The sequence below is a fragment of the Camellia sinensis genome, chromosome 1 (assembly GCF_055761805.1).
Source record: "Camellia sinensis isolate YWXY chromosome 1, ASM5576180v1, whole genome shotgun sequence".
In the NCBI taxonomy this organism is placed as follows: domain Eukaryota; kingdom Viridiplantae; phylum Streptophyta; class Magnoliopsida; order Ericales; family Theaceae; genus Camellia; species Camellia sinensis.
In genome coordinates this window covers 5,119,123-5,144,590 of record NC_138961.1, presented here as the reverse complement: position 1 = coordinate 5,144,590, position 25,468 = coordinate 5,119,123, and the positions used below count along the sequence as shown (strand labels likewise).

General features: G+C 38.2%; 1 long non-coding RNA gene and 1 pseudogene across 2 annotated transcripts in view; one reads left to right on the top strand and one right to left on the bottom strand.

Annotated features, from left to right (window-relative positions):
• The window catches only part of LOC145791173 (uncharacterized), a 37,129-nt gene extending 22,889 nt beyond the window's left edge, over positions 1-14,240 (bottom strand). The window contains exons 1-2 of the long non-coding RNA XR_014331008.1: positions 14,092-14,240; positions 13,450-13,528 (exon numbers count right to left, since the gene is read on the bottom strand). This is a non-coding gene — a long non-coding RNA (uncharacterized LOC145791173). The remainder of the gene's footprint in view (positions 1-13,449; positions 13,529-14,091) is intronic.
• A 2,386-nt stretch (positions 14,241-16,626) lies between these two features.
• Positions 16,627-25,061, top strand: LOC114264589 (cysteine protease ATG4-like; annotated as a pseudogene). Its single transcript, XR_014365224.1, has 9 exons — positions 16,627-16,965; positions 21,240-21,573; positions 21,679-21,768; positions 22,155-22,205; positions 22,366-22,745; positions 23,177-23,315; positions 24,191-24,246; positions 24,362-24,432; positions 24,557-25,061. The product of XR_014365224.1 is annotated as a cysteine protease ATG4-like (transcript).
• The last annotated feature ends 407 nt before the right edge of the window (positions 25,062-25,468 follow it).

Below are 25,468 nucleotides of genomic sequence, written 5' to 3'. Positions count from 1 at the left end.
ATACACTGCTTCACATAATCTGATGCTTGGCACAACACCTGATACACTGATCTCACAGCATTTGATACACTGCATACACTGCATTCTGCACTGTACTCTACACTGATAAACTGCTCACGGCATTCTCATACTGTACTCATATACTGCATTCTGCACTGATAGACTGCTCACGGCATTCTCATACTGTACTCATACACTGCATTCTGCACTGATAGACTGCTCACGGCATTCATACACTGTACTCTGCATTGCATTCTGCACTGATAAACTGTCTACAGTATACTGATGCATTTCCCTTTTATGTACTTTTTCAGCCTCCTTTCCAGATTCCCATGGCAGGAGGTGCTCCAGCTGGACCTTCCGTCCCTACCCGAGGGAGAGATGAGGAGGGCCGAGTATTCCCCCGCTCCAAGGCGGGGCGCACTCATGTTAGGAGTAGCTCGCGAGCTCCAGTCCCGGATGATGATGATGACGAGGAGTCAGAGGCGGAGGTAGAGGCGGAGTCCGAGTCATCGGAGGAGGAGACCGGAGGCGGTTCTAGCTCGGGCTCTGACGACGATGCTGATGATGCTCCTGGACCCTCGTCCAGGAAGAGGACCAGGACAGACTGATAGCCTTTGGAGTCGCTTGACATAGATTTTTGTTGTTTTTCTTTTCTTTCTTGTACTTTTGTCTTTTGTTGGTAGTTAGATTACCTTGTACTGCCGCAGGCAGATTTTTGTTTCCAAAACTTGTACATTTGAAAAGATGATGAAATGAAACAGGCTTTTTTTATCTGAAAAAGTGTTACATTTACATATCTCTACATATTGCATTGTGTTTCATCATGTTACACCTCAATGTAAATGGAATTGATTGGTTGTCTGAAAATTGAACACTTGCACTGTAATAATCAGATAACTAAACAGCCAACATCAAAATAACCCAAGCAGCCCACTGCCTAATTCTGGACACACAGCCCTTACTCTGTTGGGGATTAATCTGCATACAGCCCATAGCACAGCATTCGGTTCATTCTGCACACAGCAAACTTGAGTGAACGGCCCAATCTGACAAGACGGAACTCAAAGACGGAACCGGTTGGAGTTGAAGCATGCTCCAATGTAGAGAATGGCACAGCATTCTGGGTATAAACAATTCTGAAATTAAACGAGGGTTTTTCAAACCGGGGTATCGAGCCTACAACTGAACACAGCGGGGAGGACTCGAACAAAAAGGTACACGACCTAAACACAACGAGACATGTTCGAAAAAGACCTAAAACAAAGGTTGAGATAAACAAAACAAAAGACACGACATACAAACGCGTTAACGAAGATGGGGGACCTCGGACCACGAGGAGCCAGTTCGATCTGGGTATTGTTTCCCACCCCCTTCTGATTTGCGATTCTCACATCACTCGACTCTCAAGCTCAGATTTTCTCTCAAAACCCTTTTCTCACTTTTTCTCTCGACTTACACCTCTCTATTCTTCATTCTCTCATTTTTCGTCCCTCCCCGGGGTGATTAATGAATGAATAGGGAGTTGCGGGTTCATGCCTGATGCCGTTAGCTCACGGCTATTTCTTCTGGCGGACAGAGTGCTCTCCTGGCAAGTATGTTGATGACGGGGGAAAGACAGAACGCCTGACTCAACTGTGCCCCTAGTTCATCATTTTAACCATTCTTTGTTTTGGTTTTCTACTAAAACAAGTTTGATCAAAATGAGAGTCGGATTAACGTACTTGTTCGATTTTTGATTTGAAAAGCATGCAAGTCAGGCTGCAAGCACTGAAAATTTTCCTTTTTGGGTCCAAGACAATGGTCCAGTTTTGGAAAATGAAATAGTTTTCGAGAAAATAGTCAACCTCAGTAAAAATTTTCAAAAACTATTTTTGCAAACGGCTGATGCTCAACGAGCATGGAACTTACTCTTTGAGATGCGCAACCTCGGATCGGAGGTAATGGAAAATTGCCCCTAGTTTGAAGGGGGGTGGGAGGCAACGGAAAGTTGCCCCTGGTTTGAACGGCGTCTCGTGGCAACGGAAAGTTGCCCCTTGTTTGGATGATGCCGCAGCAGTCCGCAAACAGTCTTCATTGGTGGTGGTCAAACTCTCGGACACAGAGATGACGAAGACGGTCACAACAAATATATGGACACAGTTGCCTTGGAAGCGTTGGCGACTGGACTTTGGGATGAAATTGAAACCATTGCATGGACTGAGACGCTATGAAAGCGTTGGGGGCTGGACTTCATGATGAAGTTGCCTACGTATCCCAAACATGGGAATCAAGCCTCACGTAGTTCCGGTTAAGGTACACTCGGGTATTTTAACCTTCGCTTTTCAGGCTCTAACTTTTGCCAAGGCGCCCGATGCGGGTTTTCGACCTTGCGAGCTTCTTTTTATTCATTTTCTTTTGTTCTTTTCTTTTTCTTTTCTTTTCCGCATTTTCTTTTCTTTTCTTTTCTTTTTTTTGTGTTTTTTTTTTGCATTTTTTTTTTTTGCTTTCTTTTTGTATTTTTCTCTTGCTCTAACTTTTGCCTGGGTCGCCCTTTCGGGTTTTCGGCCCAGCGAGCCTCTCAAAGGGTAAAAGTGTAACAAGTCCATGCCAAATGGTTTTTTTGTAGTTGAAGCCTCTCTGTGTCTAGGAGAACGGCTGTTGCACTAATTTGCAAAAGAATCCTTCATGGTTGCTCCACGAGCTTCTTCTGGTGAGATCTACTCGTTTTGATTCGGCTTTGATGCCTCCTGCTCGAGGGCTGCTTCTGATCCGGCCACACAGACCTTGCATGACGTTTGACCGCTTGAAGTTTCTGAACGGGTTCAAGGTTCGAAACGGATGGGTTGAATCCTGAGACTGAGAGTGATCCTAGGCTGCACAATCTCAAGAGCGATTCCACACAAGTCTTCACAGGGCCGCATAAAGCATTTGTTTTTGAAAGTTTTTAAGAAAGCGACAAATCGCTCGTGCCAAAGGTAGTGTGGAACCAATTTGGATCAAGCCAAGATCCTTCTCAGTGCTCACGCCGACAAGCATGATTTCATTCATTAAAAGGCTTAGCACGCCTCTCTTTCTCTCAAAATGATCAAAATTTTACAAAACCCGAGGAATTCCTTCCTCTTCGTTTTCATCACCGCAGTGTTCAAAAGGTTTTTTTTTTTTTTTGAAAAACTTAGGTTAATGCAATGAGTTTGGCGCACAGGAGAGCAGGGGAGATGTACTGTCAGCCCAATCAAATTCTCTGGCACTTATACTGAAAGCAAGCACGAAAGTGAGATAGCAACAGCTATTTCATTCAGATTTGTTGGTGTAACTGGCCCCTTGGCAGAAACAGACTCAAAAACAAAACAGGTAATTACAAGACAAAACGGTGTTCGGGACAACAACCCCAGAATCACCTGGTATTCTATACAAAGGGGACTGACTCAATACAACAAGACAGACCCTTAAGCAAAAAGACTGACTCGAGACAAAGAGACAGACTCAAAACAAAAGACTGACTCGATACCCAAGCCAGGATTTACAAAGTTAGCGTTCACAGCCACTCAAAAATGCGTGCCAGACGCCACATTCGAAATACACCGGACGCCGCCCGCAGGTGGTTCACCTTCTGATTACATACTTGCAGTATCCTCAAAGTCCAACAGCTCGGTGGTAACAGACTTCGCTGAGGTGGGTGGGAGGATTACCTCATTGTCAATCAAATCTTGCATCTCATGACGGAGGCGGAAGCAATTGTCGGTAGCATGGCCTATCTGCTGGTGGTACGCGCAGTACTGAGCAGCATCATGCGTTGCAGGGAGATTCTTCGGGAGAGGCCGAGGCTCCAAGGGTTTAAGGTGTCCCCTCTCGGCAAGGATCTGAAGCGCCTTGGACAGAGGCATGTAGAGAGCATGAAAGGTCCTGCGCCCCCGGGGCAGGTACTTTGGAGTCTGAGCGCTCTTACTAGCCGCACAAGCGAAAGGGTCGGCAGGCGCCACTTTAGCTTTCGGATCTTTCCCAGGTGCAGGGGTGGGAATAGGAGGAACTGCCTTGGCATGACGGGGCCTATCCCGATTTTATGATTGGCTTGAACTACCCTCAGGTGGAGTGGGGAAAGCATCCTCCACAGTCTTTGCCACAACTGCGGATATCTGTTGCTTGTTCATCCCCCCGGCTTTCAAAGCCTCGACTGCCCACAGCAGTTGTTTAATAGGATCGGCATCTGCCTTCATTTTGCCTTTTCCTCCGGCCTCAGCTTGGTCAAGGGTTTGGGTTGCTACTTCAGAGCGAAGCCCGGTTGTTGCTGACATGTCGTGGCTGTAGCTGGAAGCCACCTCTGGCTGGCTGAGCTCTATCACAATTCGCCCCAGCAGCGAGGGCTCCTGTGGTATGAAATTCCCGGCATACGGTGCCGCTGGGGGTGAAGCTGACATTCCGTAGGCGAGATCCGCCACAGACCTCTGGAGATCACCTATCATCCCCATCAGTTCGAATGTAGTAGGCTCGCGAGCCTGATATAACTGGGGTGCCTAGACCGGGTGCACAACAGGCGACCTGGGTGGATGTGACACATCAATGCTGGCCTCACTTTGCAGAGTGATCCCCTGCTCCAATGCAGCCGTCATAACTACGATCTCTTCTGAATTCTGCGTCATCATAAGCCCTGCCTCGGCAAAGGAGAACACTGGCTATTCTGTATCAACTCTCTGACCTTCTGAACTGAAAGGAAAAACATACAGCATTTCAGCCCCAAACGGATCAAACACAAGTGTAGCGGAACAACTGTATTCCACTACTGATCACTGTTCCCCAGAAACCACTGTCCCCAAAACTGAACTGATACCCACAAATAACTGGTTCTCAATAGTACTGATACTGGTGTCCTCAGATCTGATACTCAAACTTGCAAACTGATATATACTTTCCCTGTAGAAATACATTCTAAAAGCACATAGCAAGTAAAGAGAGCCAAAACACCCCTATGTTGGGGTAGGGTTTCCCTGTCCTATTTTGTCAGGAACTAGGGTTCCACTATGCACGCAGCAGTTCTCAAACAACCTAACATCGGGTAAGCAGCCTGTCCTAACTTGGAATGGTCACTATGGATCCGAATATGTACTAGGTCGAATGGTCGAAAAGGGTGCCCCGGTAAAAATCGGGGTTTGTGTTCCCATGCTGTCAGAGCCCATAACCGGTCAGCCTTATGATCATGCCTTGACAAGACAAGCCTCCGGCAAACCGTTCAGGAATGGCAGATGGCAAACACTATGTTCTTAGGCGCACCAATGCACATGCAATGCAAAGAGACACATAAATGAAATCAAAACAGGATATCACGAGTTCGAGTCAAGCTCTCTAAAATCCCCAGCAGAGTCGCCAGAAACTGTAGACGCGCCCGCGTGGGGCCCTTCGCTACAACTCGGACTCGATTTTGTTGTCACGGTTCTTAATCTTGAACCAAAGAGTCCAAATCCAGCAAATCGTTTTGAGAAACAGATTTTTTGAAAAGAAGTGCCAAATATGGACTGCTTTGCCAGATACAGAGTCGCCACCTAAATATTTTTAAAATGGGGAAATTTAGGAAACCCTGACTCGGTGCTGAAGGCCACATGTCCGTCATCACCGGAGTTGTCTCGGCTCGGGAGCTTGGGTACGATCGGGGAAGGTCAGCTATGAGCACCCCCTTTCGCCCGGTCTGAAGACCGGCCTCTACTAACCATGATATCCGATTTTGAAAACATTATGTGTTCTTATTCCATTTATTAGCCTAGAATTACTATGTTATGCGCGCAGCAAACAAGTAGAGACTAGATTGCCTAATTTGGAAACAAGCATTGCATATTCGTTTGTTTCTTGAAAAACGTTTTGGAATTTGCTACTCGCGAGTAGGCTAAAACACGGATTTTAATGAGTTTTTCCAACTCAGGCAATCTAACCTTCACCCACAGGCATTCAAACAGTAATATCACGTAAGCATCTAGCCACATGGTAAACATACTGTCATGGTAGCATTCACACGCATGCGATATGCTAAAGCATTAAAATACTTACATAGTACTCCATGCCAAAACAAAGAACTTGTTAGCAAACATGCATGATCCAAGTTCATGTTAAGTGCCTAATGCATCGCATACAAAATGTTGCTAGAGTAGGCTCGGCTAGTCTATGAATGACATATGAAAATGCACAACTAACATGTATTCAGTTTGGAATTTGAAATACAGATGCAGTTAGCGTGATGTACCGAGCCCGGTGCATGCGAGACAAATATATGGATGCACGCATGCATAGCATAAGGTATGCTAATTTAAACATGCCCTAATCTACCATCATAAGCAGGTAAATAAAAGGGAAGAAAGAAGTGGGGGTTGGAAGACATTCACACACGCACCCACACTTATTACAAATTTGCCCTCACTCGGAGGGACCGAATAAATATTACAAATTAATTAACTACGCAAGCTAATTAAATATTACAAATTGCCTAATCAACTAAGAAAATTGATTAATCTAGGAAAAGCAGTAAACCGCCTCGGGAGGAGAGCTCGATGCAATGCACGCTCGGTCTTGCTCGGAAATGCACCGCCATGCATAGGCTGCCTCTGTTTTCCTTCCTTTACTCCTCTAGAGGCTGCCAAAATCTCAAAACTGGTTCCTTGGACACTGAGGAGTGCCACCGGCTGAATGGAACTGTCACCGGCAGTGTGTTATGGCCATCGGCACAAAATGAAGTTGTCGGCAGAGAAGGGATTGCCGGTCGGCACTTGACGCTGCCGGTCGGCAAAGTGTTCCTGCAGAATCTGCAATTGACAGCAACAGAGGGCAAGGCAAAGCATGGCAGCACAATTCAAAGCATATATGCACCATTCATGTCCCTTATCATGTTTGTGACTCAAAGGGGCATGTGTCTCGATTCTCGGATCACCAATCACGCATTTCCATGCATGATGGCCCAAAGAATCAAGTATGCAACTTTCATGTCAAATGAAATGCAAACCAAACACACAAAATCAAGGCCCAATTCCTATCACCAAGTCAAGGAACAAGGCATGCATGCAAGATGCAAGGTAACCTAAGCATGCGAGCTAAGGATGCAACATGGCATGGCAAGGCACTTATGCAAGCATACAAGCAAACATGAGGCAATACCAACCAATGAAAAGGTGGTCTAAAACATGATTTGGGCAGCTCTAGTTAGGCCTAAAACAAGGGCCAAAGTGCTATAATGAGGGACCAAATACACATGCACACATACACATGTTGAAAGGCCAACACTTAGGCACAAATTGGACAACTCTCAAACACATTTGAAAGAAGGTAATCATGGACATGTAGCATGCAACATAAGCATTGAAAATCATGTTAAAACATGGAGCCAAATCAAGCAACAAATCAAGCCAAACATGCAACAAATGGCCTAAGTACTTGAAGCAAGTCAAAGGGACTTGAACCATGGCCAAGCCAACCAAGCCTCACAAGGCTAAGAGGGCTTAAGATAGGTTCAAGACAGACCTAGACCATGCAAAAATGGACTCTTAGATGGCATCTAAGTGGCTCAAATTCAAAGGGATGCACAAGTGCCAAAACATGGAGCATACTACACAAGCTTTCAAAGCATTAAAGATGCGTCCAAGGTAAACATATAGGCATGCAAATGGGACTGAAATGACATGGTAGATGGTTCCAAATCACCAAATCAATACAAAAATGTCATGCTATACATTCACATGCTTAAGGCCAACAAGCCAAAATGCAAAGGGGCTATATGATGCATGCCAAATCCGACCCAAACAACCATGGACAGACCTAGAACATGGCAAAATATGCACACAAGCTTCACAAAACTAAGCCTAAAACATGCTAGGACTAAGGCTAACAACCTAAGGCATATTAAGGCAATATCATGGCATTACATGGTAGGTATGCTAAGCATGCATGGTGTACCAAAACCAACAATAAACAGAGGCATATCATGATATAATAGGCACAAAAAAAAGCCAAGGTAAGATCAATACACACTCTAGCATGGTGCTCCCTCAAGAGGCCGAAAATGGTCCATTTCAAGGACAACAAGGGGAGGGGGTGGCCCTCCCCTTTTGGAGACTTCAAGGCACCATCTTCACCACTGAAATCCCTCAAGATTTCAATGGTGAAGAGGCCCAAACACCAAAGTCTCGAAGCTCACTCAAAATAGCACAAAATGGGGCCTTTCAAGGCCTAGGAGGGGTCAAACACCTCCAAACCACAAAACACCCTTAATAAACAATCAAGAGGGTCTAAAAACAGAACTTTTTTGTATTATACACTAAGCTCAAAAACGATTTTAAGATAGGCAAAAACAAGATGCAAAAATGGGGAATAATGGGACTAGATTCTCACCCTTGAAGACCTCTTCAACAATGATGCTCCAATGGCCCTCCTTGGCTTGAATCCAACACCAAAATCAGCCCCTTAGAACCTCAGGAGCCAAAGAAAGGTGAAACACTAGGTGTTTGTGTGCAATAGTAAGGCACAAAACACCTAGAACACAAAGAGAGAAAAAGAGAGATAGGATATGTATGGATCCTAACCCTAAAAACCAGAGCTTCTCTCTGTGTTTTTTGTCTCTAAAATTTCTAAAGTCTCTAACCCTAAAGCCAAGAGACCAAGCCCTCTCTTATAGAGCTTATTGTCTTGTAAAGCTTACAAGACAAGCTTCATAAGAGGGAGATCCCTCCATACACGTGTATGGAGGGGAGCCAAAAGCAAGACAGCTGTCTTAAAATATCTGCAAAAGCAGATGCACAGTAGTCGGCCGGCCAAAAATGCCATTTTGGCAAAAAAGAGTGCCGACCGGCACTAAATAGTGCTGACCGAAAACAAATAGTGCCGGCCGGCAATATACATTGCCGGTGGCAGCAAAAACCAGCCAGTGGCCTCTAGCCACTGCCGGTGATGTGTGGGGATGCCTGACAAGGCATTCCCTGCCCTTCCAAGGCAAAATGCAAGTGTTTGGTGCAAAACCAGACACTAAACAGTCGAGTTCGGAGATCATGAGGCAAGGCGCGCGAGCCGAGACCTCCGGGAACTCCAAACGAACACAAACATGGATAATCACCGAGTGTTCAAACGGTGACGTCCAAGTCTTGAGGACGGTCAAAAATGGGGTGTCTACAACCATATTGTCATCCTAGTGGCCCACTACCTAACACATTTGAGCCTTGCACTTGATCACATAACATTTCTTCCTCAGCCATTTTAGAGGCCACAACCGGCTAGAGTGAGAGAGTGAGAGAATAGGAGTGATTTCAACTTGATTTTGTGAATTGGCTTGAAGAACTTGAAGAATTGAAGTATAGATTGCAAATTGAGCTCCTAGACCTTGAATACAAGACTTAAGGTAGAACATCCACCTTCTTGAACTTGTTTTTGAATTGATTCATGCATGGTTCTTGTGTCCTTAGTGATCTGAGCCTAGATTGAGCCTTATAATGTTGAATTGAAGCTTAACCTTTGCATGCATGGCATACTCTTGCATCTTGAAGTTGTTCTTCATAAATTTTCCACATGCATGTTCATATCTTGAGTAGAGACTATGAATTTATCATGTCTTTGGAAGATTTGGCTCATTAGAGCATGTCTTGAAGCTTGGAAGCTAGTTAAAGTCTTGCATGTTCAATTTAAGTCATGTTCATGAAAATTGGTTTGAATTGGATTTATTTGAACTACCTTTGGGCTTTGATTTTACAAATTGAGCTTTGAAACATGTTGTATTATGGGTTTTGAAGTGTTTTCTAGGAAATGGGCCCAAAAGAATGGAATTTGGTTCATTTGAAGTTGATTTTGAGCTTGAGGTTCAAATCTGAGAATTCCAAATTTTGAACTCACGCTCAAGCGGGGTGACTGGCGCTCGAGCGTGAAATTCGTGCTCCCAGCACTTTACACTGTTTTGAAGTCTGCTCGAGCGGGTGTCGAGCGCTCCATCGAGCGTGATTTTCACACATCCAGTACTTTTGACTGTTTTGCAGTACGCTCGAGCGGGTAAGTCTACGCTCGAGTGGAAACCTTTGTCTGCATGTCCGCTCGAGCGGAGTAACCTACGCTCGAGCGTGAACCCTATTTTCTGAAAATTCTGAAAATGCTTTTCAAGTGTATCTTTGCATTCTCATTTCATCCTAGGCATTCCTAGGCCTAGTTTAAGGTATCTTAATGAGGATATAGATGTAGAACCACACTGAGGCAAATTAGGGATTATGTTACTATTTTTCCCAACTGTATAGCTTAGTGTGTGTTCACTCTGTAACTGTGTAGGGTTGGCATCTAAGGACGCGCTCTAGCTTAACTGTAGCCCAGAACTCTGTGAGTAACAACTGTGTAAAGATATATTCAAATATGATTATCTTCTAAACAATTGAATTATACTGTTTTCTGAAATGATACTGTTACTGAATGAATGATGTCCTAATTGTGAACTGTATTGTGGCATCCTTAACAACCTACTATTACTGTGTTATACTGCTACTGTTACAGAGATCTCTGTCAGTTCCCATGTTGGAACCACTACTGTTTATTGATATGATGGCCATCAACTGACTATTTGGTCTGATAAGACCTACTGTACTGTTTTACTACTAGATGTACCACATATGACTGTAATGACTGAATAACTGATATACTGATTGAAATGATTGTTTTCAATGCTGTAAGGACATTCATTCTTAACCTCTTTACGCATTATGTTATTCACTGGGCTTTAGCTCATTGCTCATATATATATATGTAGGTGTATAGGCACCGGACCATTGCTAGAAGCGTCAGGGTAAACTCTAGTTTTGTCAAGCCAACCTATGTGCCTCACTGCGAGGTTCCGAGTCCGTTCAAGCTAAGGCTACGGGGTGTTTTAGTTTCCCCTTTTCTGTTCTATTTTTGTATAGACGGTATACACTGTTACTGTACTGTTTTAATAGGGATTAAGTCCCTGTCCTGAACGATTGTAAATGTTGTACATACTGTTTTGCACTGATTGTATATATGTATGAAAAGTCTTTTTGCATACAGACTGTCACAGCTCATTGGACATTGTTTATTTACTGTTTTGGCTTTCTCCATGCCTCTGTACTCTGTGTTACTGTTTTACTGTTAAGCAGACCTTCAGTAATCTCAGATTACTGGCCGGTTACGGTGCTAAACCCATAGGGGCGGGGTTTGGGTCGTGACAGTAACCTTATCCCCATTAATCTTCTTTGAAACTACCGTAATGACATTAAAGTCACCACCGACACAACTAACTCCTCCTCGAAGAAAGCCATTAACCTAGGATTGTTCGACTGTAAACACCCGTAAATCCCACTCTCTCCTAAATCATTTCCCCTTTCTCTTCAACGTTACCAGATTCCCCTTCCATAATAAGTCCAAAGTAATTAACGGCAACATTAGAATCACAGCCACCAACTAGTATAAGATCCTTACTAGGAAAAAGAATACCCATTTGACTCGCATACATTAGGATCCATTTTAACAATGAAAACACCATTACCCCATTACCATTTGCTCCCTCATTTTCTGTGTATCAATACTGAATAATTTTCCCCTTGTTTTTTGTTAGAAGCATTGTTGAATAAAATCACCGTATCAAGTTGGACTCTCGCAACACTGAGATTGAGTCTTTGTTGTGATCATCGCCATCCAAAGACTCATCTAAGAAGTCATCAGATTCATAATCCCCGAATTTTGCCAATGCTTGACAACCACCAAAATATCCTTCATCAATGTATTCCCTATGAATTGACTAAATACCCCCGCCATCATCACAAAAATGCTTTGGATCAAGATCATCCTTCAAAAATCCTTCATGCATAGCCGTCACCATCTCTTTGCAACTTTTCACTAACCAAATCACCAAGCTTGAGCCATCTTTCCTGTACTTGAAGCAATTGAACATTTCCTATTGGAGAAACACCATCAAAAGTCTCACTTCCAACTGATCACCCCATATTGTTCAAATAAAAAAAGACCATCAATAACCTTTATAACTCATAGGAAGCATTACCCCACCTTCTCAATAGTTTAAAAGGTCAAAGCTTGCATGATGTCTCCACAAATGTATTTATTTCTATTTAATTAATGTAGCATTCCTCTCCCCCCCACCCCCAAGCCATTAGTTTTCTTTCCATTCAAGATTTTTTGTTTAAAACAAATTACAAATCAATAACCTTATGAGCTCCAATTTTGTTGTGTGATTGGAGCTATTAATGTTAGTAATTTGTAATTTTATTATAAACAAAACCTCTGCAATTGGAGCTGATAATGTTAGAAATGAATAGACTAAGATAGGTTGGACATGTAAAACGAAGATTGGTATAGACAATAGTAAGGAAGTGCAGAAGTGCAATAAGATTATTGCTAATGGAAATGCTAGGGGGGGTAAGACCTAGATTGACATGGTGAAGAAGGATATGAATTTACTTAAGCATATGGCCCTGCAAAACATAACAGAGAAAAATGATTCATGTAGCCTACCCCAATTGATTGGGACACAAGGTTTGGTTTGGTTAAGTACCAAATAAGTTACACCCTAAGTTTGGATACAAAATTCCCAAAGACTACGAATCAATAATAATTGGCCTACATTTTTCAGCATGCATTCTCTATTGGATTAGCAGAATACCACCTAACAAGTTAGCACTAACCACATCTTTATAAATTGGGATCTAGTTTCCAAACCTAATCATTTCAGCCCACCATAGGTTTCTTGTTTTTACTTTCTCCCTTCTAAATAGTACACACTTCTGTCTCCATTCATCAAATTTACACCCTGTTGTCTTCTCTTTGTTTCTTTATCTTTCTTATGAGAGTAACCTTATTTAATCACACCCAAATAGCTTGAATTACATGTTTTCTAGAACTTAAGATCCAACTTTCATCAATCCTAATCCTAATCCTAATGCAAGCCGCTTTTTTGATAACTAACAATAACTATAATTACAAAGCAAAAGCAGTATACCTTCTACAATAACTCAAAGCAAACAAGTTTACCAACTACATTGCCTCCCAAAAAAAAAATTTAAAAAAAGACAATAAATACAGTAAATTGGAAGGCCTACAACCATCTAATGACATCCCAAAAAATTGTGATCAAGCGAATACGGACTTGATTCTGTCAACACGTGTTACTCCCACGAACAACAAACCCCCACCCCCCACCCCCCAACAAAAAAACAAAAAAAACAAAACCTTAGAACATGAGATTTTGCATTTTGATGGATCAAAAGTCATATTAGAATAGATAAAGACACCTTAAAATACAATCCTATACAATGATTGAACCTTCCTAGTTTTTCTTTTGGAATTGGTATGGAAGTCTTGGTTTGTATCAGATACAGTATAGAGTTTCTTGCATAATTAAAATGCAGAACCATCTTATTCTTTTATATTTAAATTTAATGGCAAAAGTGGCACCTCAGAGAAAAAAGGAAGTTTCTAGATATGCATTCAAACCCCACTTACTTTCAAGACAAGATGCCATCCTTTTGCGAATTTTTTCACAGTGTTGGGCATCGTAACTGGTTGGAGTTCTGCTCATGCACTGCATAATAAAGAAAGGACAAAAGATTAGTACAAACACTGTACTTTAAAAGAAAATTGAAGACGAAAACATAAAAGCTCTCCAAACATTAATTGAGATTAAACTAAAAATCTTTGCATTAGGAAAATTAAATCTCTAGATTTAAGCCATAAACCTATGACTCATCCTAGTGCAGGAAGAGATAGACAAAGGGAGAAGAACTCAAAGTTGGTCACAACCTTTTACTCTCAAATATTATTCTCAAAACTAGATATTACAATGTCAAAACCCTAATATGTATATAAACGAAGTCCTATATTCTAGTTTGAAAACCTAACCAACTAATATTCCTGGATAACTTTATTCAGTTAAATCTAACTAAAAAATAATAATAAACTACCAATTACAATTATGGGACCAAAAAGACTTTGGACCCGTGGACTTCAACATTGGCTTCCAAATCCGATGATTGGCATCTAACCAATCAAGGGTTGCGCCATCACATCCTTAACTAAGAAAAGATGCAACAACTAATATATCACCAATAACCATTCCCAATGACTCTGAACTCTGAAAAATTGTACCTCTTCATATTCTTTTTCTAAAATCTCACATGAACGTGGCTCATTTACATGAAAATTTGCCAAGTTCTTGCTTAGAGAAGATAAACCCAAAATAGCTGCAGCAAGTTTTACAACTACAAAGATAGAGAACACAAGGGTAAAGGTAAACACATAAACAAGATATCCTAAACATAAAATAAAAAGGAAGAAAACTAGAGAAGTTGCTGACAACTGATCACTACTTCCCTTAGAAATGAAAAGTGGGGAAGTCACTAGGAGCGATTGAGCAACTTCGTTTATTAAGAGAATAATGCTTCACACCTAACTGTTTGAACCAGAAGAGGCTGAAGAAGATTTTCCTACAAAAGACAAGAGCAACAAATTTGAGCAGAAACAATTAGCCTATAACATGTATTAGTTAAACTAAAGCATAAAAACACCAATTTGCAACATAGGTTGAGGTTGTAAAAAACTTATAAGTTCAACAAATTACCATTATTAGAATATATCCACACATACAGACAGAGAGAAATGTCAATGATAAAAGTAAAACTAGTGATAAATCAAGCATGAAAAAGTAACTAACAATTTTTGTTTTTAAATTTTGGTTTTCGATATGCTGCAAGTTATACACAGATGCCACGTGCCTTTTGCAAGTAGATCAAAGACATCAAAATTTAAATTAAAAAAAAAAACCTTTGTCATTTTGAGCAAATGGTTTCAGCTAACAAAAACCACAAACAAATAGACAAAAGACAAAAAACACATAATTAAATTATGTTCAAAGCGAGACAGAAAGAAAGAGAGAGATGGCAAAAGGGGAAAAAAATACTGACCTCCACCACTAAAAGAACGAGGCATGACTCCTTATCAACAGAAAGCAAGGTTGTAAAAACTTGGGGGTTACACTTGGTTGTTTTGGAATTCTACCAGCCTAGATAGGATCAAATCAAGAATCATAAGATCCTATAAGAAATAAAATATATATAGCAATTTTTATGTAATTAATGAATAATATCAAAATTTAGAGAGAATGCACTTCAATAATTAAAAAAAAAATTAACTAAAACTATTTTGAAAAAAACAATAATTAGATTAACATTCACAAATTCGCCTAAACAAACTTGAGAATGTAGCTCAAGTGGTAGAGCTCTTATACAAAATTTGCAATTTGTGAATTATAAATGTTGGTATGACAAGATCAAGGTTCGATCCTCGCAGTCTAATTTGTTATCCATGCTCACTAATGCTATCATCAAGCAATTCAACTTAACATTCAAATCCTTTCTTAACAAAGAAAACAAATTAGAGGAAGAGTGAAATTCACATTGACATTCGCATCTCTCTTAAGAAAGACGACAAAATAATGGAAGAGAACAGTTCAAATTAACATTCACATGCTTTCTTAACAAATAAATCAAAAGAAAAGAAAACAACAAATAAAAGACAATCAACACTGTTGCCAAAATCATCGTTATTGCCACAATCAACACTGCTGGTGATTTTGCCACCATGACGTTACTTATCAATATCACCATCACACATGGTCTCATCTAAATCCTCACTGATAATAACATCATCAAAGTCACCAAAATCCCTTGGAGCCAGATTCTCATCTGTATCACCACTTTATGAATTTTATCAACCTCTTTATCACTTATTTTAAAATTGTTTGAGAATTTTTCTCTAAGTCTTCCAAAACTTGTGGACATGATTCAACATTTGATTAGTGAAAGCCAAGCAATGTTTGTTCAAATCATGCGATTCGTAGGTGTCACTTGGTCATCGGGTTTACGCTCATGGGGTGGGTCTAAAGGACTTTGCCTAGGACACAGTTCCCACTTACCCAAAAAAAAAAATGAAAAAACAAAGTGACATTTCAACTTATGTATGTCCCATGCACGAATAACACCACAACACTTGCACTTCACCTTTTTCAAAGTAGAATCCATGTCAATCCCATATTCCCAACTCGGATTCAACTTTTGACCTGAGACATTTTTCCTCTTTCCTTTTCAAAACACGCCCCACTAATCAATAATCAATACTCAAATTGGAATAAGGATAAATCCAATACATTCAAAGTCCTTTGGGGGATGATAATGTATTGGATTTATCCCTATGTTATTTTATGTTGTATCCAATTCAAGTATTGACTACTGATAGGGTCACGTCTGCTTTTGGTTCTAAAACATGGGCCATAGGTCCAACGTTGTTAAAGGTAAGAGGAGCATTGAGGTGCAAAGGTCTCCTAGGCTTAGGCGTGAAGCTATTTTACATGGACTCGACAATTTGGAATCCGGATCCTCGGTCGCCCTTGCCTGCGGCTGTTCCCTGTAGCGCCCCAAAACGACGTCGTTTTGGGGCAACTTTTCAAAAAAAAAAAAAAAAGACACAGCAGAACTCAAAAAGGGAAGGGGGAAGACAAAGATGCAGCGGTTGCGGATGAAGAAGGACATAAGGCCGGTAAGTCTTTCTTTTCTTTTTCCTCTTCTTCTTTCTTATTCTTCTTCTTCTTCCTGGTTTGCCCCCTCTCTCTCTCTCTCAAAAATTTCAATGTCATTCTTTAATAACAACTCTCTGGAAGGCCAATCCACCACCACCCAGATTGAGAACACCACAGATGTCAAACACCCACAAGGTCAACCTCACTGGTACTCACCACAAACAGGAATTTACCATAGCAAACACCCTCCTATTCACCTCCCAACAAACCCATTTCTTGATGTTGTTTCCTTCATCTTCTCAAAAACCCACAATGGTGTCACAGCTCTCATCGATTCGACATCTGGGTTCACAATCTCTTACTCTGAGCTCTACCCACTTGTCAAATCAATGGCCTCTAGCCTCCACCAAATGGGTATTTCACAAGGTGTTCTAATTCCACCCAGACTGGTAGTTTTGATTTTTACAAGCTCATTTCAAGCAATCCCAATTGGGTTCCAAGGCCTGTGATTCATCAGCAAGACACCGCAACCGCTGCATCTTTCTTCTTCTCCCTTCCCTTTCTGAGTTCTGCTCTGTTGTTTTTTTTTTTTTTTTTCATGAAAAGTTGCCCCAAAACGACGTCGTTTTGGAGCGCTACAGGGAACAGCAGTAGGCAAGGGCGACTGAGGATCCGGATTCGACAATTTGAGGCATAGAATCTATCTTTGGCGTGACATTGGTTATCACCAAAGAAGCACAGACAGGATACAACAATTCTGAAATAAGTAGGAAATGAACACTGCGAGGTTATGAAAAAATATGTAGTTTATATATATTATGTATACGGATATGAATTAAGGCAAAGACATATAATAAGAGGCATCATTGTATATGTGGGTGTATTTTTAATTTTCTTCCACTTTTCCCACTCTTTGTTTCCAAATATTTTAGTTTGACCAAAAATTAGCTTTCTAAAATTATTATATAATAAAAAAATACCGAAAAAAATATCTTAAAGGGAATCCAAACACAGGACATGTGTGTCTGTCAACTGTCCCAATGTGTCCACAAAATAATAATATATAAAAAATAAAAAATTTAACACGACACGTTTTAGAGGGATCGTGCTTTCTAGGTTAACATTGGCAGTGTTGACAAATTTAACAAATCAAAGAAGCAAAAGGATACATCAAAGGGAAGTTAACAAGTCTACTTACAGTTGGATGCAAGGGATTGAAGAGCTTTGATGGGCCAGCGCGATGCACGAGTCGTGATGTATTAAATTATTCTCTCTAGATTATTTTATACACAATAATACAAAATCACTTTGTTAGACAATATAAAATTCAATTTGAAGCTTATGGTTTGAATGTGGTTTTTGTTGAGCAGTTGATACATTAATATCTATATGACACATGACAACTTGTGTTGTTGTCATGTTGGGTTCGGGGTTTGAATGTTGTCTCCTTTAACAGGTTAGTGCAAGAATTTTATTATCCGGTAAATTGAATTTACAAGTCATGGTTTCAATTTATTAGTAAATTTTGTATAAAAATATTGAACAATCTATAAAAATAGGCAACCAAAACATTGCATAAGCAAATTCACAAGCAACGTACATTCAATTAAATGCTAATTCCATCACAATCTCAGATAAATAGGCAACCAAATTCACAAGCAGAGAAATTCATAAGCAATGTGATTCACAACCATAAACATTGCATATATCTCACCAGGGTAGAGGAAAAAACAAAACAATTCATGGTGGTTCCGTAGGGGGGAAATAATAAGAAGACGATGAAAAAAAAAAAAACTCTACCAAATGCACAGTAACTAAACCACAAACTTTTGTTAGATAAACTACAATTTTGAATATTTTATTATGCTAGTGGCAATGTTATGCATTTTATTTATTTATTTATTTATTATGTTAGAAATTTTCAAATTTTTGTTGGAAAATTTAGCCAAAACCTCTACATTAGATCCTTGTTTGGTGAAAAGGATAACCCAATTTATTTTGTTTCATAAATCTCCTAAAGAGAAAACACATAATTGAGTAAGGACAAAGTAATATATATATATATATATATATATTTTCTTGAACAATATTGTCAAAGTAATATGTCACTATGAACCAAAGTAACATGTTACTGTTAATTGTCAAACAGAATAACATGTTATTGTGAGACAGAGTAATATATTAAAGTAACATGTTACTGTTACTATTTATATCAATTCAACGGTAATAATTTTTTTTTTTTTTTTTTTTAAGAATTTCATAGTCAACATGAATTTTATTTGATAAATCTTGATAAGAAAATTCTAAAAATATTAATTTTATTAAAAACCAACATTTATATCAAAAGTTATATTATTTTAAATTTTAATATTTTGATAATAGAGATATGTGTTGAATTTTTTAAGGAAATTTTTTTGTGCTTGTCCTTAATACATTAAAGTTTTATTATGAGGGGGTTTTGACCAAATCCTTTATTTTTGTTACACAAATTACAAAATTTTGAACATTTTATTATGCTAATGACAATGTTACTTATGAAATTTTATAGCAAAATTACGCATTTTGTGATAGGTTCTATATGCACTCCTAAAACAAAAACAAAAACAAAAACAAAAACAGAATCATTAAGAAGAAGAGCGGACTGAGATGTGAAGGAGAGATGTACCCGGGGGGTTGAAGATGTTTTTTAACATTTTGGGTAAGTTAAAAAAATTTCTACTACCATTTAACATTTTAAACAAATAAATCTTAAGATTTTGATTTTATCAACTTAAATTTTAAATTTGAATTATTTATCCTTTTTAAATAAAAATTGAGAATAAAATACATATTTTTATCATTAAACATAATAAAAATATATATATTAGACATTTTATATATTTATATTGACTTTAATGATTAAAATACTATTTTTTTCATTGATTTTAGTTAATGAAAATAGACAAATAGTTTAGATTAAAAAAATCAAATATTATGATTTAAATTGACAAAAATAAAAAATAAAAAATTATTTTGATACAATAATCAAACTCTATTTTTTTTTTTTTTTGGTAATTGTCCCTTATATTGTTGTTGCATAATATGAATTGTCTCTTACAATTTTGAAAGTTAAAAAAACCTCATTGTAAAAAAATTTAATTAAGAACAAAAAAAAATTAAAATATGAACTAATATGAATAAAATTACATGAATTTTTAACTGACATATATTTATGGATATCATTACAAATTGTTAATTGATTTAATAATTTATTAATAAAATGTGTAATTTGTTATGCAATTAAAAATTTTAAGGGATGTGGTGTAATTTTTAAAATTATAAGGAGCAATTTGTATTTTAAGTAAATTTCAGGAAGTTTATTTGTAATTTAACCATTTTTAGGGTAAATAACAAATATATCCCATAAAATTTGCTTAAAATATAGATTGTCTCCTATGATTTATAAAATTACAAATGTCTCATTGTTAGAATTTTTTATTCAACAGAATTAATTGAAAAAAATAAAACTTTTAACTGTTATCCTATACAATAATATACTTGCATAAGGTTCAGTCCATCAGAGGAAGAAATATGTGATTGGGGGCAGCCTTGATCAATTAGGGCAGGGTATGTGATTAAGTCCTCTGTTTTTTCTTTTTGGTTGTTTGTTGGTGGATGGTATAGAAGAGTAGGACGTGCACCTATAGGAACTCTCTTGATCTGGTCATTTTGGCCAAGTTTGGCTACAAAGAAAAAAGTGCACTTATTTCATCTTTTTATCTTTTTTGGGTCACATCAATCAACATCTCCTCTCTACTTTTTCTATACATAATACAAAAAAAGTCAAAAAGTGCACTTATTTAGTCTTCCCAAACTAGGCCTTTGTTTCATGGTTAGAAGGGTATGATGCAACTCTTATTCACACACAATTCTATAACAAGAAAGACAAGCAATATCTACAATGCATAAAAGATCAATTTAGCACTATCAAGATGGAGAAAATGAAGCCAAAACATTGAAAATGCGTTCTCAACTCATTCACACACGAGCCAGAGAAGAATTATAAAGAGTGGAATATAAGATCTCGAGTTGGTTTTATGCAAAGCCACATTAAGTACAAGACGATGATGCTCTCTCTCAGCCTCAACTTGCATCCTCTTTGGCCTTCCTCATGTGCTTTTAGCATGGTCAGCTAGGATTGCTACGTACTGGTGTGCTAGTTGTTAGTTGTTTTACATTGTGCATGGCCAAATGATCTCATTTTAGATATATGTATGTATGTGCTTGAATGTGAGAGATTATACGACTTTTGATATATAATTCTACACATGATCAGACACATTATATATGCATGAATATATGTATAATTTATTTTAGCATATTTTTACCTTTATTTAAACTGGTTGAAAGTGTCTTGGAGAATACTTAGAATTGTGTAGCTTTTGCATGCAGTGTACTTGTTCTTTTGGTATTTGTATGATGAGCCATTGACAATACTTGATGGCTTTATTTTTTTCTGCCAGGTATCTTGGCTTCTGTTTGGGACCTTTTTGTCTTTTACATTTGGACTGCTGATGAATATTCCAAGTTCTGGTTGTCCCTATGAGCCAGTTGTATCCTTGTCTGCTGCTTTATGATTAGGTAATGAAGGGATTTCACGAGAGAACTTTTAATTCAAAGCATTGTTGTAAAACTTATTCTGATTCTCCAAATAGAACTTCTGGGTCTGTTTGTTCTGAGCCAGGATCTATGGTCAGGATTTTTTCTATCTGCTTTCTCAACCTTTGAAACGCATGGTGAGCCCAAAGGTTGTGGGAAGAAGGGATTCGGTACTAGAAGTAATGGGTGGACAGCAGCTGTGAAAAGAGTTATGAATGGTGGCTCAATGAGGAGAATCCAAGAGCGTGTGCTAGGGCTGTACAAGACTGGCATTTTTAGTTCAACAAGTGACATATGGCATCTTGGTTTCTGGTATAAAATTTCTCAGGAAGATTCGTCTAGAGATCTAGCTATTAGTGATGGACTAGCAGCATTTGTTGAAGATTTCTCATCAAGAATTCTGCTGACATATCGTAAAGGTTTGTTTTGTGGGTTGTTGCCTCATTTCTGGATGAATTGAGTTAGAGTAGAAAACTGATGCTTACTGATGATGTGGATAAAAGGATTTTGCATTTGTATCGCAGGCTTTGCTGCTATTGGAGACTCAAAGTACACCAGTGATGTAAACTGGGGTTGCATGCTTCGGAGCAGCTGGCCAGATGCTTGTTGCTCAGGTATAGTACTGTCTTCTCTCATCTTTTATATTACAATTTCCATCCCAAATTGTTTCTCCGGCATGGAAAACGAGAACCTAAAAATAACATGCCAAATTTTTCATTTTTTTTTTTCACAAATTAAAAATATTTAAAGAGACCTTTTAAAAATATTTTAGTATGAGAATACATTATTTTTAAGTTATTGTTTTCCGTGCTAGACAACAATTTGAGACGGAGGGAGTAATTACCATAAAATGTGTTTGTGATGAGCATATGTGCTCTTATATTTGGTTTTTCGACTAGGAATAGTTGCATGTTGTTCTATTACCCATGAGTATCAAAAAAAAAAATTGGGGGGTTTATTTGTAATTTGTCAATGAATGAATGGCTATTCATATCTACAGGCATTTATTGTTCATCAATTAGGGAGATCCTGGAGAAAAACTTCTCATAAGGTAATATAAAGCCAGAGTATTATATTTTTTATTTCTCTCCATCATATATTGTAAGTATCTTTAAATTTGGAAGTCAGAATCTGTGGGATCTGGAGAACGGAGTAATGAATTTTGATAAATTGCTAAATGGTTATGCTCATGTAAGCCTTTCCATATGCAGCCACTCAACAAAGAATACATTGAGATATTACATCTCTTTGGTGATTCTGAGGCATCAACATTGTCTATTCACAATCTTCTTCAAGCAGGAAATGGTTATGACCTCGCTGCTGGATCATGGGTTGGCCCTTATGCCATGTGTCGCACTTGGGAATCTCTAGTCCGCTTTAAGAGAGAGGAGAGTGAACTTGAAGATCAGTCTTTTCCCATGGCTATTTATGTTGTTTCTGGTGATGAAGATGGGGAGAGAGGTGGAGCTCCCATTGTTTGCATCGAGGATGCTTCTAGACATTGTTTTGAATTTTCAAAAGGCCAGGCTAATTGGACACCTATTCTTTTGTTGGTTCCCTTGGTTCTTGGTCTTGACAAAATCAACCCCAGGTACTTGGTTACTTCTGATGCTTGTCTTCCTGTTCATCATCATTTGTTTTGTTGGCCTCATCATTTTTCACACAATTTTTACGATGTATTTTTCAAACAATTTTGATCATAGCAAGTATTCATGTACTTTAATATTTTCTATGAGGTTACTTTTTTCTTGTTCTATGGCTATTAGGGGTTTATTTGCCATGCATTGAGAATTGGTAAACTCCCCTAATATGTTTAGCAGGGTATGTTGATCTATTTGATTCAGTGTCATAATTTTGTTTTGAGCAAATTGTTCTATGTGGGCTGTGTGCACTGATATAATCATTGGAAAACTAAAACTGCTAAAGTTACTGCCTTGTGTGTCTTATTCCTTCCTTACCTTATTTGGTTTAATGCTCTCTTGTATGTTAATCAGAATTATTTTGTTTTTAAAATTCTGTTAGGTACATTCCTTTATTGAGCGCGACATTCACGTTTCCTCAGAGCCTTGGTATCCTGGGTGGTAGAGCTGGTGCTTCAACTTACATTGTCGGCATGCAAGATGAAGACACTTTCTACCTTGATCCACATGAAGTTCAGCCGGTACAGTGCAATATTGCTTTTCCACATTGACTCATATATGTAGTAATAAAATGGTTATCAGAATCCCGATCCGGATCACATTAAAATCTTAAATTTTGTAAGATCTTAAAGTGATAACGATCTTATTCATAATATGATCCCAATTCTATTATGATTATGATCTTCCAATTGTTTTTGTTATTATTTATTTGTTATATATATGTATATCTATATAAAAAATTTGACTACAAACTCATTTTTCAATCATCTCTTTCAATTTATATTAACATAGAATGTGCGTTATATCAAATTTATCATTTTTCTCTAGTCTTTTTAAAATTGTGCAACATACATTATCATTATCCATACTTTTTCATTTTATTTTGCGTTGAAAATAGAATCTTACGATTCTCGATCTGATCCACGAGTCTCTCCCAACGATCCCACTTACGGTTCCGATTTTAACAACCTTATTTGTGCATACCTAGGCTGGCAATCTGCTTGTTGTCAACTCGAATATGGTCTACACGCTTCACCTTTTCTTTTCTTTTTTTTCTTTTTTGCGAACATCCTACAAGCTTTATTTGTAATAAAAAAAAGGTCATAATTTCATCGGTGAAATGAGACAAAACCTTAGTTTAAATCGAAGTTCACAGTATGAGTTGTTTTAAGAATATTGATTTGACAAAGTCCTTTTTCACTATAAATGGTAGGCAACCTTTGAAGTGCCACTGTTAGAAACTATGTTCATGCCCCTGTATGGAAGGTTGTGCCCCTGAAATATGTTGTTGCTAATAAAAAAAAATGGCATAACTATGTTGTTACCTTTTTGCTTTATGATGTGTGAGTATTCATAATGCATACTCCATTTTCTCCTTGGCTGGTTGCATAATCAGGTAGTTGATATCAGGAGGGATAATCTAGAGGCTGATACTTCATCTTATCACTGCAAGTAAGTTTTGAGACATAGTGATTGCTTTATTATCATCCTCCATTTACTTTTTTCTTCTTCTATTTATTTGTGTTGCTTTTTGTTTTTCCTTTATTTGTTTTGATAATGATTCCAGCGTTGTGCGGCACGTACCACTTGACTCCGTTGATTCATCCTTGGCAATTGGGTTTTATTGCAGAGACAAAGGTATGGATGCTGGCTGGCTGTTCTTGATTAAATTCCATACATTCATTTTATTATTGCTCGAGGATTGAAGCTTTTTTGGGTATGACATTCTTTTTCTTTTTCTTTTTTTTTTTTGGTTTGGCAGATGATTTTGATGATTTTTGTAACCGTGCTTCCAAGCTGGCTGATGAATCGAAGGGTGCTCCATTATTTACTGTTACTCATACCCGCAATCCGGCAAGGGCAGCCGATCACTATGACATGCTGAGTGATACTAATCGGAATCAACGGGATGAGTCTTTTGACATTGTGCACGGTAATAATGCAGAGGGCGGAACACAAGAAGACGACTGTGTGATTGGCAACTCCTTTGACTGAGATGGTTTATATTGTGCGTCTGAAACTGAAAGTTGCGGTTTTGGGTTGGAAACTAGCACTCAATGCACTCTCAACCTGTACACAACCCCACAGCGCCTCTCTTATTAGCAGAACCACAATCTCAATTGGGTTCACGTTTGTTTGTTATTTTATACAAATTGTTGGATTATTAAATGTGTAGAATAAATTATTCAACTTATTCATATGATTTACCATATACGGATGTTGTAATGTAAAAATGCAGCTATTTAATTTCTTGTTTCACAATTCTATACCATTTGAGTGCTGATTATTTGATTGAAAGTTTTATGCCATTATATGGGTTTTGTGGCAATTTTTTTCGTAAATGGGTACTAGGATGTTGTGGTATGCCAGTTCTGGGGTTTGGTTTGAGTTATAAAAGTTGTTGAAGTGAGTGCTTTCATTGGATTTTCAACTACCCAATATTGAATAAATCTAGGAATTGATCTATTGAAGTTTTTATTGTTTAAAATCGGCATTGCAAAGGCAGATTTTCATTTCTGAAACAGTCGATTAATGTTTGGATTTTCCTACTTTTTAGATTTTTTTTTTTTTTGTTTTTTTGTTTTTTTGTTTTTTATTGTCAAGTGCGGCAAAAAGAGAAATGGAGAGGAGGATACATTTTGATTGACATTTGGAAACTAAAGATTGAAAAAAG